A 13,905-nucleotide genomic window follows, 5' to 3' on the forward strand; every position below is an offset into this window, starting at 1 on the left:
CACACAATAATGTAACAAATCGACTAAGTGGAACTCCAGTTTCTAAGTCATCAGGTTGTTGCGTGATAACCGTTTAGATGGTGTAAGGGCGGGTACTACTGATGAAGCATGTCAGTAGCATGTAGTTTTCTCGTAACTCCGCCCAGCATCTAATGGAAGGTGGGGCTTACAATGGAACCTGTGGAACCGCTTTGCAGCGTTCCCCTAAAATTGCGTGATATCCAATGAATATCCATGAAATTCAACGAGACGCGTGGGCTTATTCAGTTTTTTTTAAATACTAGGTGCATATGTTTACTTTCCTGTCGAATAGCTTGCCGATAAACAACTCCGCGGCGAATGAATTTCCTCCGTATGCCAGGCGCATAGCTAAACACTTGTACATGTGATTGGCTAGTTTACTCTGTTTCTAATCTGGTACGAATCAGCCTGTATGGTTACCTCTGTGGGTAAACAGGTGAATTGCCGTCTATTTTCTACCTAGTGAGCTCTTTTCAAAATAGTGAGTTCTAGATGCTTGATACTGCAGTGAAATTATGTGACGGGTTTCTTACAGAGACGGCGCACCCTTTACCGTTTGCGGACAGAAAGGTTCCTGGTGTAATCAACCATGACACCGTAAGTAGTTGGTTCCGCTAAGTATTTCCTGTATCCCCAGAGCCAAAAAGCTGAAGCAGCATAAAACACTTCCAACAGACTATTCATATTTCGACAGTAGTGAGTTTGAATTTTCACCTATAGATCCCCTGGAGCCCGCAGCAGCCCTTTACAGCGAAACACGTGAAATGAATCCGATTAGCTGAAGGTTGAACGAAACCTTATTCTCTTTGTTCGCGAGTATACCATAACGATGTTTGGCCGCAATTAGCGGAATGATGTATTGCCTTAGAAGAATGCGGGCTCGAGCTTTCTTCGAGGTTTGCAGTGTCGCTTGTTCCATTCATGATGTTCCATTCATCATTGTTCCATAAGAATCACAGTGTCGAATCGCCATCATTACTGATAAAACTACTAAGTTGTCTATTATAATCACTATTCAGTCTTTTTCCTTCGGGGGAGTTAATCCTCCTTACAGCTGATCTCATGCGCCTACTCCAAATTGTCATATTTTTGAGATCTATGGAAAAACAACAGGAGGTGCGTTACATCCTCTGAACTCAACAACGCTTGAAGAGCTGCTTCCGACACAGGGTAGGTATCTCATTGGGCTATGGTATGCTACGCACAGGTAACAGAATAAGTGAACTGGTGCCAAACCGCTTGAGTGTTTAGATCAATCAGTGGATAGTAAACAGCCCTGGCGAGCTCTCACTTTCTCGGCTACCGGCAAAGTTTCATTTATTTTTGACTGAACCTACGGAAGTTGGCGTCAAAACAACTCTGCGATCCCGTCTACATGGTATTCAGGTCAAAATGCTCACATATACTTCCTTGTTCGTCCTCATTAGGGAAATGTCTACTCACACCATCGACCCAGTGCGAACTGTCCAGAAGAAACGGTTTATATAATGTCGTTTGCTTGCCAAGAAGAAAGTTCGCCCGCTTTTCTGGAAAGATACTGCTGTTGAAGACAAGGAGCTCAAATGGAAGCCCGTTTTCAGAATTCTCCAGCTCTAAACGGAGAACCGTAAAGTTCTTAAGATGGATAAGATGAAAGTTCATCTGTTTCTCTCCCGATAACAGTAGGTAGCAAGTGGAGGAACCTGTGTGTCTTTAATACGTTATCGCTGGATGTCGTAGTAACAGGGTCCCTTGCTTGGGGTTCAACAATAAACTTGATATTAGTGTGAACGAGACTGAAACTGTCGGTCTGATTGACAGTATCACTGTGTGAATGTTGTGTTGTGCGGTGGCCGAGCTATTGTTTACGCCTGCACTGAGCCTGCCAGACTACGCGATAGGGAGAAGACAGCGAACTGGGGACACGGCTGTATTGCCAGGACAAAACGTACAGAGCGTCTGCGTAAATATATAGGATGATTACTTGACCAAATATGGTCGATCACTTGTTCGCTCCGTACAGCCAGTGGTGGTGTTCCGGTCGTGAGCATTCTCAGGCCCACTACGCTGGTCGTGTGTTGCTAAGCCGTTTGGTGAGAGCCGCCAACTCAACTACTTTCCGGACGTGTCGAACCGATGATGACCTTGGGGATGAGTCACTCTCTGCACACGTACTTCTTCTTCTGTCTGCGCGCGCCCTGACAGTGAATAGTTGAACTTCTTCCCCATTCCTTCGGTATTTCATTCAGGAGTCTCCCACTCAGACATGGTGACCTGTGGTGAGCACGGAGTGAGACGACCCAGTAACTAGAGCGCAGATTCACTGACCGGAAAGACCGTGGTTCAAACCTGACCTCTACCTCTCGACTTTCCCTGTCTAGGCTTGGGCAACCTGGCAGCATTCCAGCCCTCGTGCTTCCTTCTGGTGATATGGCGGTTAGGCGCCAAAAGTAAGCTACAGCTGAACAGTGCTAATTCCCAACCCTTAATACACCAGGATAGCTCATTGAACGATGTTCGACTTTTTCCAGATAGAAATTATCGATTTTTAAGTTATTTCCGTTGATGAGCGCCAGTGGTTGACTCTTAAAAACATCCGTTTAAGGACAACTAAACAAAACTTTATCCCGCGGTCTCACCTGGTTGCTTTACTTTCAAACTATCAATAAAGAAAGCCTGCTGTGCTCAGCAGGTACCTACCTACTAACAATTCAACCGAATGCGTTTTGCACAATGTTCGACTATTCTACTATCGCTTACCATACATAAGTTGATCCATGGAACGCCGACCTTGAAATGCAGTGGATCAATATGCAAATCGGTGATCACGCGAAAAGTCTAAGTCGAAACGATGTGAATTCTAAACCTAATTCGTTAGGCAAAGGGTTATAGTTGACCATCACATAGGAATATAACCTTAATTTCGAATACTAAGATACTGAAGTCACTTTTCGTTTGAATTTTGAATTTAACCCACAACCATCCTTTCCTACTCAGTCTATCTCTACTCAGCAAATTTCAAGTAAGATTTCGCCCGGTGAGAGATCCCACTCAATGTGAAAGATCAAGAAAACCCTGTATGGCTGTTCCATCCTTAGTGGGAATCATCCGAGATGCTCATCCCATTAAAGTCCAAGGAGACTAGAGTCTGAACCTCCAGGTTGTTAGTTGTAATGCACTCCTCATGAGGTTGCTGAAAATTCGTCGACAGCCCACGACCGGTTTCGCCCTGTTTGGGGCCCAACAGATAGACGCAGTCCCCGGGTTTCCGTCAACCTTATGTTCTACTTGAAACCAAATTGCACGAAATTCGCTAACACACTCGTTTGCAAACTAATTTGGCTTTTTTTAGAGACTCACCTGAAACAGCTGAATCTCTCGTTTGTGATGTATCCAGGCAACTGAATGTGCTGCACCAGGCCGCCTCATGTTTCACTCGCTACGATATTCGAGATATCGCGATACGTGTATATATTAGTAATGCACTACTCATAAGGTTACCTGGAAGCATCACAAACGAGAGATTCAGCTGGGTTTCAGATAAGTCTATCGATAAAACAAATTAGTTTGCAAATGAGTGCATATTCGCGAACTCCATGTTGTTAGTTTGAATACTCATTTATCCGACCACAGGCGGCTGATCGGCAGTGTGGGTAACCCCCACTTGGACAGGATATTGCGCCACTCATCCACCAATCATGTGATTCGCATCACGTGGTCACGTGTTGACTGGATTCTCTAGTGACGACTTCTCAGATGAAAGTTCATTTCCCCGGGTATAGTTACCCGAATTTCATCAGAAGCGAAGGCAACCATATGATACTATTTCGTGCGAGAGCTGTTTAGCACGTTGCATAAAGTTGCGTAAAGTTCACATATAGTTCTATTCAATGATCCGTATCATAGTACCTTCTAGGCTTGTAATCTCAGCCAGGTGAATGCTGACGGATGCCCTGATAGGTATTTATACGCGTGAGCGGCGCTGGATTAGAGGAGCGTTACTATCTTAGGTCCGAAGTTTTTAAATGCTCTCGGTTCATTACAATCTGCTCTGTTTTCGTGCATGAAGTCCAGTACAGCTTACGAAAGCATTTTGTCAGCCGCGTTGCTAAGGCAATTAGGTCCAGGACTTGCGAGTTGAGCTTAGCAACGCGAGTGTTTAACCAACGACTGTTTAACAAGCACAATGGCAGATGAGTACGACCCTCATCAGTACGAATTATCGGGGTTGACAGTTAAACAGAATGTTCCAGATATTGAAATGAAATGATATTGAAGTGATATTGAAATATTGACAAATTAACAAGTTATTCTCCCTTAGCATACAAGGAATGAAGATAGGCAGGGGGACCGCGTCACTGCTGACTACCGAAGTCTGCGTAGCGCCCTGCGTTCAAGGCAAGATTTTTCGGACAATTAGTTTTTCCTCGGTTTTTCCAGAAACTGCAGTGCGGCAACTATACCTTAACAGTTATGTTACCAGGAAATTCAAGTGATGTTCCATCCCGTCACCTTACTTCATGACATTTTGTTGTTCGAATGAGTACCAAATGATATTTTCAATTGAATATTTCTCTTGTGTCTTCCTTGGGCTTTGTAAGTAGTATCTTACACGGGCTCCATTATGCCAAGATGAAACAGAAGCCTACCTTCGATTATGAAGTTCAATAGTGGCATGTAAGATGCAGAACTTTCGGCTTTCTAGGTCTCTGTAAAAGGAATTCGTGGTACAATTCAGGTAATGGATGAATCTGAAGTCACTGGACTGTTTTTCCACTGCGTGCGAAAAAAATTCTCGACGCCTCTTGATAAACCATCATGGAAACCATAGTTTCTTCCATCACATAAAGTGAAACAGGGTAGACAATTAGCGAAATACAGTCATTTGCAAACAAATTTATTTTTGCGAAAGACTGACCTGGAACTCAGTTGAATCTCTGGTTTGTGATTTTTCCAGGCTACTGAATGTGCTACACCAGGCCGCTTCATGTTTCATTTGGGTCGACCATTGTTTTCGTGTCCCGCTGACGTCTAGTTGCACGCCGAACCGCAGAGAATTACTGACCAAACGACTGTTGTTCAGTCACGTGCAGCCTTATTCAGTCATGTGACAACAAATCTGGGTTGGCCGACATATAGATTGGACAGAGCGACGGCCAAGTACAAACGTTACTTGAAAGGATTTCACTCCATATTTGCGGTAGTTAGTTAATGTGCCTTTAGTAACCCTGAACGTCACCGGCAGGATAAACAAGTTGTACGCCCAGAATACCAAATATCCGAGTCTCTCTGATCATTTCATGAATTAATGGAAAAGTTGCAAGGTGCTTTTCTAAGGCATACCTGTAAATGGAATCTTTTCACAACATTTGGTAGATCAGTGTCTGAGCGAACATCGTTGAAAATGAACGTCATTTAGTTCGAGATATTAGTACAATACTGTCTTTCCTCGTTCTCCGTGGCTTCCTTTTGCCGGAATGATGGAGATCCGTGTGTCGATGTCTGACCATGGCACTGTACAGTTGTTTCTTGTGCGAGCTGTTTTTAGAACAAAAACCTCCACTCCATCTTAAGATGATTAGTTTGTTCAGGTTCTGTCCCCCGTATCATCGGACTGATAAAGGGGATATCAAACTGATATATCTGCTGATTCGCCAATCTGTGGTATCTGCTGCTGACCCGCTGCAGTACCCAGTGCCGGAAAAAAGACTCACACAATGGAACACAACAGCTATATTCCGAACAAGCGAGCACGAGAGCGTGAGTGCGTGCGAGCACCAGAGCAAACGTTACAACGGTCCAACGCTATTTAAAGGGGACTTTCTGACATTGATCCAGTCTGTCTGATATGCGTTAGTGGACACCCATCAACATCGATCGTGCCTCTATGAAATGCCTGAACGCAGATCACATTCGGTAGTGCTTCTGTGGCGTGCATGAACACTCATCAGCTTTCGCTGAATTGATTGAATGATTGACTGGCCTGGATGCTTACCGGCATTTCTATTGAGATTTTGGTAGAGCAGTAGGTTTCGGGCGTTCTGAGGTTACTTTCAGGAATCTGACCTTCCCGATACAAACCCATATGAATGATCTGGAAAGCCTTTTACATTACTACTGCCCCTTTTTGCAGACAGTAGCACTTCGACCTACTAACTGAGCGAGTGAGTGGTCTGATAGACTTGATAATTAACTGTAGGTGTATAGAGGATTAGCTTAAGTGATCAGCACAAACCGTACTGACGTATGAGTTAAGTTGGTCGGTGAAAGTACTCAACCCACGGGTTTCGAATCAGCGACCTTCCGGCCACGAGCGGTTGAGCAGTAGTGGGATTAGCTCTCACAAGATGTGGCGTCGCACAGTTGTTTCGCTGATAATTCATTCGAATAACCCAGTTCCTTAGGTAACCAAATCATGAGGAATTAGACGTCGTTAATCTTCAAAGGAAATACACTCATTCGAATCCCACTTTGGTTCTGAACCCAGCTGAATCTCTCGTCTATGATGTTCTTAAGCAACCAAATACGCTGCACCAGGCCGTTTCACTTTTCAGTCGGCACGATATTCGAGATAATGTGATACATTTTATAGACGTGATACGCTACTTATAAGGTCGCTGAAAACCCTTCGACAGCCCACAATCTGTTTCAGTCTTCCTGGGGCTCATCAGGTAGGCGAAGTTCCTAAGTTTTCGCCAAATTTATTTTCTGGCTGAACCCAAACAGCACAAACTTAGCAAAATATACCCCTTTTATTTGGCTTGGTCGGAAGGAGGTAGCTTGAGGCCCTCATCACCTTTGGGAACGATACTGTTGAAAATAGAAGGCCCTCAAAGATTATTGATACACGGGTTACAGTGTCGTCAGAAGATGACAGAAGTAGAGGACTATTCATCTGATCTTTTCTGATCTTAGTTCACGAAATTTTGAATCACTCAGGTGGACGAACGGTAGGTTACCTTTCCATGCATGCTTCTTGAAGCAATTACACTTTGTTCCATAAAGGTGCACCGCAACCCACTTCCTATTGATCGGGCCTCCACATAGACCAACGGACTAAATTTCTCGTCCGTTATCAGGTCGATTCAATGCTTACAATTTAAATTCATCAACCCAATTGACCAAGCATGGTTTCAATTCCTGACTACCAGAAGAGGGTTAATCTTTCAATTCTTACTTTCCAAAACTGGGGATGTAACATTTGGCCGATAGGCTGTGCATGAAGGCACTTATGGTCGCCCATTTACTGTAGGGAATGAAAAATCTGAGTCCGGTCGGTCAAACAGTTCAAAAGAAGGATTAGACAGCGGATGACACAAGAATCGGCAGGCTGAGTTTAAGCTCACGGGAGTAGTAACAAGGTGCTTGCTCCAAAAAAAAAAGAGATTTCGCGCAAGGCTGGTTAGCTAGGAACACCCCCACGAGTGGTGGCTGATCAGATGACAGTTAATCTGTTCGCCGAGCTTGGCAATTGGCTTGCAAACGTCTCTTCCCGAATTCGTGGAGCCATCAACTGCGCACTGACGATGTTTCCTCGACTGGGGACGAAACGTTTGCAAGGCAATCGCCAAGCTCGGCGAACAGATCAACTGCCATCTGATCAACCACCAGTAAATACACGGGAGCTACCTATATTTCGACAAACTGACACCTCATGAGTGCTGCTCATTCTGGAGGGTATTGTATCGCAAAAGGGGAGCTATGGGGAATTATAAGTGAGCTATGAATGGCCATCATAGTCTTCGGAAATTGCTTCAGTGGTCAACAATTGCGAATATGAATCTCCTTACAGAAAGGATCGCTTATATCATGCCTACAGGTTAAGGTTTACTGGGAGGGATGCTGTGTTAGTTTATCATTATTGGCGTGACCGAAAGCTGCAAACTGATGTTGGGAGCACCTTCCAAGGGTGAAGAGAATACCCCATTGTTCCACAACTTTAAACGCATAGTTATAACATATCGGAACACCTTAGATTCAAGCTCTCGTCATTTCTGAAAGTGTGCGAATCGTTGTACGGTATACATATTTTTTCCCAAACCCCATTGTTCCACAACTTTAAAAGCATTCATCCAAACAGATTGCATAGTTATAAAATATCGGAACACCTTAGATTCAAGCTCTCGTCATTTCTGAAAGTGTGCGAATCGTTGTACGTTATATATATTTTTTCCCAAGAAATCCGACCGTCAGTAAAACACAGACGTTTTCTATCGGATTCAGTTTGATCAATCTGTGATCTCCAGATTACTGCAAGAATCATTAGAATAAGTTGACCCCGGTGGAATTAGCAGTGCAGCTTCGTCACATGGAAAGAGGAACAATGCTAACGGGCTTTTTTTGTGATAAAGAAAAATGATGGATGGATGACTGCTTTCCCCTCATTTAAAACTGTACACTAAGACAAACTGAGACAAGACCACAAACTTGACCACGAAGTTTTTCTGACGCGATACCAGGGGGAATCCAGTATGCTGTTTGCTTTCGGCCATCTATCAGCAACAGACTTCCTGGCAAGAACCTTAACTTACTACCCCGGACTCATCAGCTAACTGTTCAGGGATCAGTTCATCCCTCCCGTCCCACAACCAGTTGGTTGCGTAGGCAGTACACAATGCTGGGGAAACACCACCACATTTCTAAGCCTACGTTTGTTTTCTTTTGACACGGCACAGGTGAGCCTTCACACCTAACTCAAACATATTTTATAACGAGATCCTTCAAAGAGTAATTCGACTGCGTTCTGCTTTTTGTCTGACACAGCAAACATCCTTCATTAGATCGTTTTCATGAATGTGTTTCTGAGGATGAACCGATAGCTTTAAAACGTTCAAATGATGATCTGTATATATTCGCCTCCCACCTGTGTGCTCTCTTTAATTCACCACCTTCTTGGTTGTTTCATACACTGTGATAATCGTTCACGTATAAACTTTCCTGTTCGCTACAGTCGTGCACTACAATAAGGAAACAGTCTGCAAGCAACAAACTGACGAACAACCTCGAGCTATTCTCAAAATGCACTCGTTTGACCACTCACCTGATTCTTTACTAACGGGAAATTCAACTGACTCCAGGCGAATCTCTCTTTTACAATATTCTTCAAATGAATATGCCGCACAAAGACCGCCTCACGTTTTAATCGGTACGAAATTCGAGAAAACGCACTATATTTTACTCAAAGAAAACAATTCACAGGGTCGCTGAAAACATATCGAAGTAGTTTCAATCGAGAAAAATCCCACTAGGTTTTTGTGTGTTCAATTCATGCGTCAGCTGAGTCGACACAGTCGCACGCAGAAGCCTTCCGGCAACTAAACCGCAAATCCTCCTCTTACTTTTGCGCTGCTTTTTCAGTGTGCTTTTTGGTCGGTCAGGATGCTCTGCAAAGCCGTGTTACGCTTTTTTCACAAAGAAGGTCACGCACTAGGTTGCTGAAAACTCTTCGACAGCCCACGACCGGCTTCGCTTTTCTTGAGGCGCATCAAACCAAATAGATTTGCAAACGAGTGTATTTCTCGAAACAATCAATTTGGGCTCAAGTAGAACATAAGGTTGACGGAATCCCCGGGACTGAGTCCACCTGATGCGCCCCAAGAAGGGTGAAACCGGTCNTTATATATATATATATATATATATCGCGATATCTCGAATATCGTAGCGACTGAAACATGAGACGGTCTGGTTCAGCACATTCAGTTGCCTGGGGACTTCAAAACCAAGAGATTCAGCTGGATTCCAGATGAGTTTCTCGCGAAAACCAAATTAGTTTGCAAATGAGTGTATTTCGCTGAGTTCATTTGATTGGGTAAGACTAAACACATAAACTCAAAGAGATATCATCCAACATGTTATTGATATGCAAGACGCCGTTACCACCAAAGCAAATCAAGGTGTGCGATGCGTGGGGACGGACTCGGGTTGAAGCATCGAGTTCATATGGAAGAACAAAGAGTAGGCGCAAATTTCGCGACGCGGGCGTTTAATCAACTCCCGGTCGTGGAGCAACCATCTAATATATTGCCTGGTACCTCGAAACTACACACCTTGAAGACGACGAAATACCCGTAGATGCCATTCAGTATGGCAAATCAGCTACAGGATGATTCAAAGTCGGCTCGAGAAGTTTCTGTGCACACAAGATGAAGGAATGTAGGTTGTTCAAGGTTGTCCAAGCCAAGACAGGAGCAATCGAATGGCTGGGGTTAGACCCTCTGGTCAGTAAGTTTGCACCTTGATGACCGAGCTGTTTTGAGCTGGGTTGGGCTAATTGATTCAGGTCGTTCATATTTTGACCATTAAATATTAGGGTTCCAGACACACTGTTTCACCCTTTTGTAACGATAGCAGGTCCGTCAGGACTTGACAGGTTGTGAAACTTTCCGTGTGCCATTTCCAGTGAAGACATCCCTAATGATCTTTTGCTAGGTTTTAAAATGGTTGAGAGTAATGATTTATACACGCAATTTAAAGCCCACTTTTGTGCGCAGCCAGCGCAAAGTTGGTGAGCAAAAGCACTGTCAGGTTCAAATAAATTTGCGATGAACACTGCGGCAGATTGACCGTTTCGTATGCCTGGTGAACGGTTCATCCTAAAATCATCGACTCCCCCACACGCTGTTCTCTGTCATGGGAAACTGAGAAGAGTGAACTAACAGAGCATAGACGAGAAATAAAGTTGAGAACAACTCGGTTTCAGTGATGAGCAGTAAATCATTCACATATGGTTTGTGGAGTAAGTCTCTAGCGATACAGTTAGTAACTCGGATCCCGGTCTGCTTCTGGTGTAATCTCAAGAGCAAAGCCACAAAACTGTTTGTGAATAATACTACTGTATTGAGTAAACAGTTGCAACTGTCAAGCTAATGTTTGTCGCTTCACCAACCGTGAGTAGCGTCCACTGCCAGAGCTAGAACGACACTGATGTATGGTGCCGAGCCGGGTTAAGCAGTGAGGAAAGTTAATGTGTATATCGAGAATAAATCAGATCTAAACAGAATCAAACAGACAGGTGTATAGTCAAGCCAATATATTGTTGAGGAATGTACCTGATCGGATCGTGAGTGCATCAAACTTGGAAGCGCCCCGCAAGTTCAAAAACGATACTATTCTGCCTCCAAAGGATTAAGAAGGTTCCTGTAGTAGTTCCAGGAGTAGTGAAGAACACGGTGAACGAGAAATCACACCGATTGGGAGCGTAAATGGGAGAAGGGCAGCCACTTATAACACATAACAGTGCACACTACTGATGGAACATGTGAGTAGTGTCTCGTCAGGTGTCAAAGCCTCGCCCCTCATGTGGAAGGTCTGTAGAGAAGTTATGGAGCCGATTTGCAGTTTTTATATTGTTTGTTGCTCAAAGAACGTCCAGAAAAATTCAAAAAATGACTGAGAACGCTCATTTTCCAGATATTCTATGCAAGTAAAATTTTTACTTCCGTGTCTGGTAGCAGTTAACAGCCTATTTCGCATTGACCAGTGCAAAACTCCGCTTCAATAGTACTGGTTCGCTGGCATTACCTTGCAAAGAACGTGATTTTATGTGGTGGTGTTAGCGGCTTTTTGTGGGAGTTTCCGGAGCGACTTTTCAAAGCTTGCAAGGCCAGCTTGGAAGGATACATCAGACTTGGTCTATGAACTTCGTATGACTGCTCTGTCCCAATTATTGTCAGTAGTACAGATGAGGACGTAACTTCATGAGACAGTACATACAGTTCACCTCTTAGAATCTCGGGTGTTATACCATAGTTTTCAGATAATGCAGTCGCTCAGCTGTAGCACCCTTTCGGTGTCTAACTACCACGCCACCAGAAGGAACCACGAGGGCTGGGATACTGCTAGATTGCCCAAGCCTAGACAGGGGATGTCGAGAAGCAGAGGTCGGGTTCAAACCGCGGACCTTCCGGTCAGTAAATTCACGCTCTAACTACTGGACTGTCTCGCCTTCCGTGTTATTCTAGTGTTCGTTCCAGGTTTTATTGAAAGCGTCTGGGTAATCGTAGCAAGGTGAGTAGATGAAATCGATCGAATCCTCCGTAGACAGAAGAACTGGAGGCGAACATTACTCATTGTGGCCTAAATTAAGGACACGTATGAAAGAATGATGAATTTAAACTACCAAGTTTGGATTGGAATTGTCATCTCGAAAAACATTACTGTTCGCAAGTAACCTGATCGTCAGGTGAAAATGTCAGGTTCCTTGCTAAAAGTTGGTGGTTTCTCGAAAGATCGTGCCGTCCATTCTTAGAGCCTCGTCGTTGGTCTTCAAGAATAACGATTGAAACTAGTGAGGATCAAAGCAAAGTTACAGTGTACGCCAGAGCGTTGCCACTAGCAAACGTTCCCATACCGACTGAAAATGATCAAGTACCACAAAAAATTTTCGCCCGAAATGGAACCAAACAACCCGTTTACGACCTCATTCGCCACACCACTCTAGAAACGGTTCCTCGCGGTAGGCATACCGACAGGATGAATGGATATATGTTTTTTCAGGGCTGGATATCTGAAACCACTAACCGGAATGACTTGTTATGTTGCAAAGAAGTTGTAGCTAGTCACCTGGTTCATGAAACGCGGGCGTCCAAGCTGAAATCGTTCAAACCTGAACCCCACAAAGCTCTTGCGAAACCAATCATTTCACGGGTGGTCGAAGTAACCGCTCACTTGGGTGAGATCGGTTTCAATTTACCGGCTCGACCGTCAGCTTGATAAAACCGAAGTTTTTAAGTAGCTTTCGACCGATGCGGGCATAAAAGAGCCAAACAGTTCTCATTTAGACCATCCGTTGTGTGAAGGTCTGTTTGGTGCTCGCATATCACGTTGCCCAAAGCCGTCGTCTCCGGAAGTCGCTGCAGTAGTATCCCCGAACAAAAAGCATCCGAAGGGCACGTGATTCGCTCCCTCCCCAAAAAAGAAAGAATTCGCTCTTCGAGCGCGACCAAATATAATTTCTGGTGAGCAATTGGCTGGTTTGTTCCTAGATGGGTGCCCTCAATGGACACGCGCAGTGTCTTTCCCCCAGATCTGATCGATCCTCACTTTAAGCGGATGTCCTAACCCTCCATATTGGAGGTGTCTCACTGACCGAAGCAGATGTGGATTGGACACGTGCACAGAACCAGGCGTTGGAATGTCATACGGAATGAAGGTACTGAGGTAGAAAAAAAGCCAACCCGACACGATATTCATCAAATCCCATTGTATTTCTTGTCATATCCAACTACCCGTTTGTAATCTGTTAGTCCAGTATAGCTGGATAGCACGAAACATTACCGCTCGTTGTATAGATGTGTTTCACTCTGGATATGGAAGAGTTTCACGAAATGTCACTAAAATTTCAGTGGGCTTGTGAAAAAACCACAATGAACTTGTGGGTCTTATTTTACCGAAATGGTAGCATGAGTTCAGAGTAATTTGCCCCAACGGTTCGCCAAGTCGGTCCAACGTTTCAAGGTCGCGGTACTTTCTGTCTATAGCACAATTCATAACCTTGATGAAAGGGCCCACTACCTATATCATCCTGTTTGAGACTCATCAGTTAAATCAAGTCCCGCAACTTCAATCGATACTACTCCACCACAGAACATTAATCGCACAGACATTGAGATAAACGTGGTTGCGAGTTCAGATTGGGTAAACAGAAGACCTAAATGAAATTTAGCTGAATCTCTCATTTTAATCATCACATCTAAGACAAAAATTTCTGCGCAGCAAACCCGTTTGAAGATTCTTCGTCAACCCTATGAAATTAATGTGTTCTCATGAGTGGTGCGCATGGATTTATTCGTTTTTGACAGTCTCAAATTCCCAGATCTGTAGTGCAGACAGCATTTCAAGTTCTCTACCGGTTCTTGGCTTCCCGTTCCACCCATCCTAGCACACCAAAAGGCACGATTGCTTGAG

The sequence above is a fragment of the Opisthorchis viverrini genome, assembly GCF_000715545.1.
Source record: "Opisthorchis viverrini unplaced genomic scaffold opera_v5_432, whole genome shotgun sequence".
In the NCBI taxonomy this organism is placed as follows: Eukaryota; Metazoa; Platyhelminthes; class Trematoda; order Opisthorchiida; family Opisthorchiidae; genus Opisthorchis; species Opisthorchis viverrini.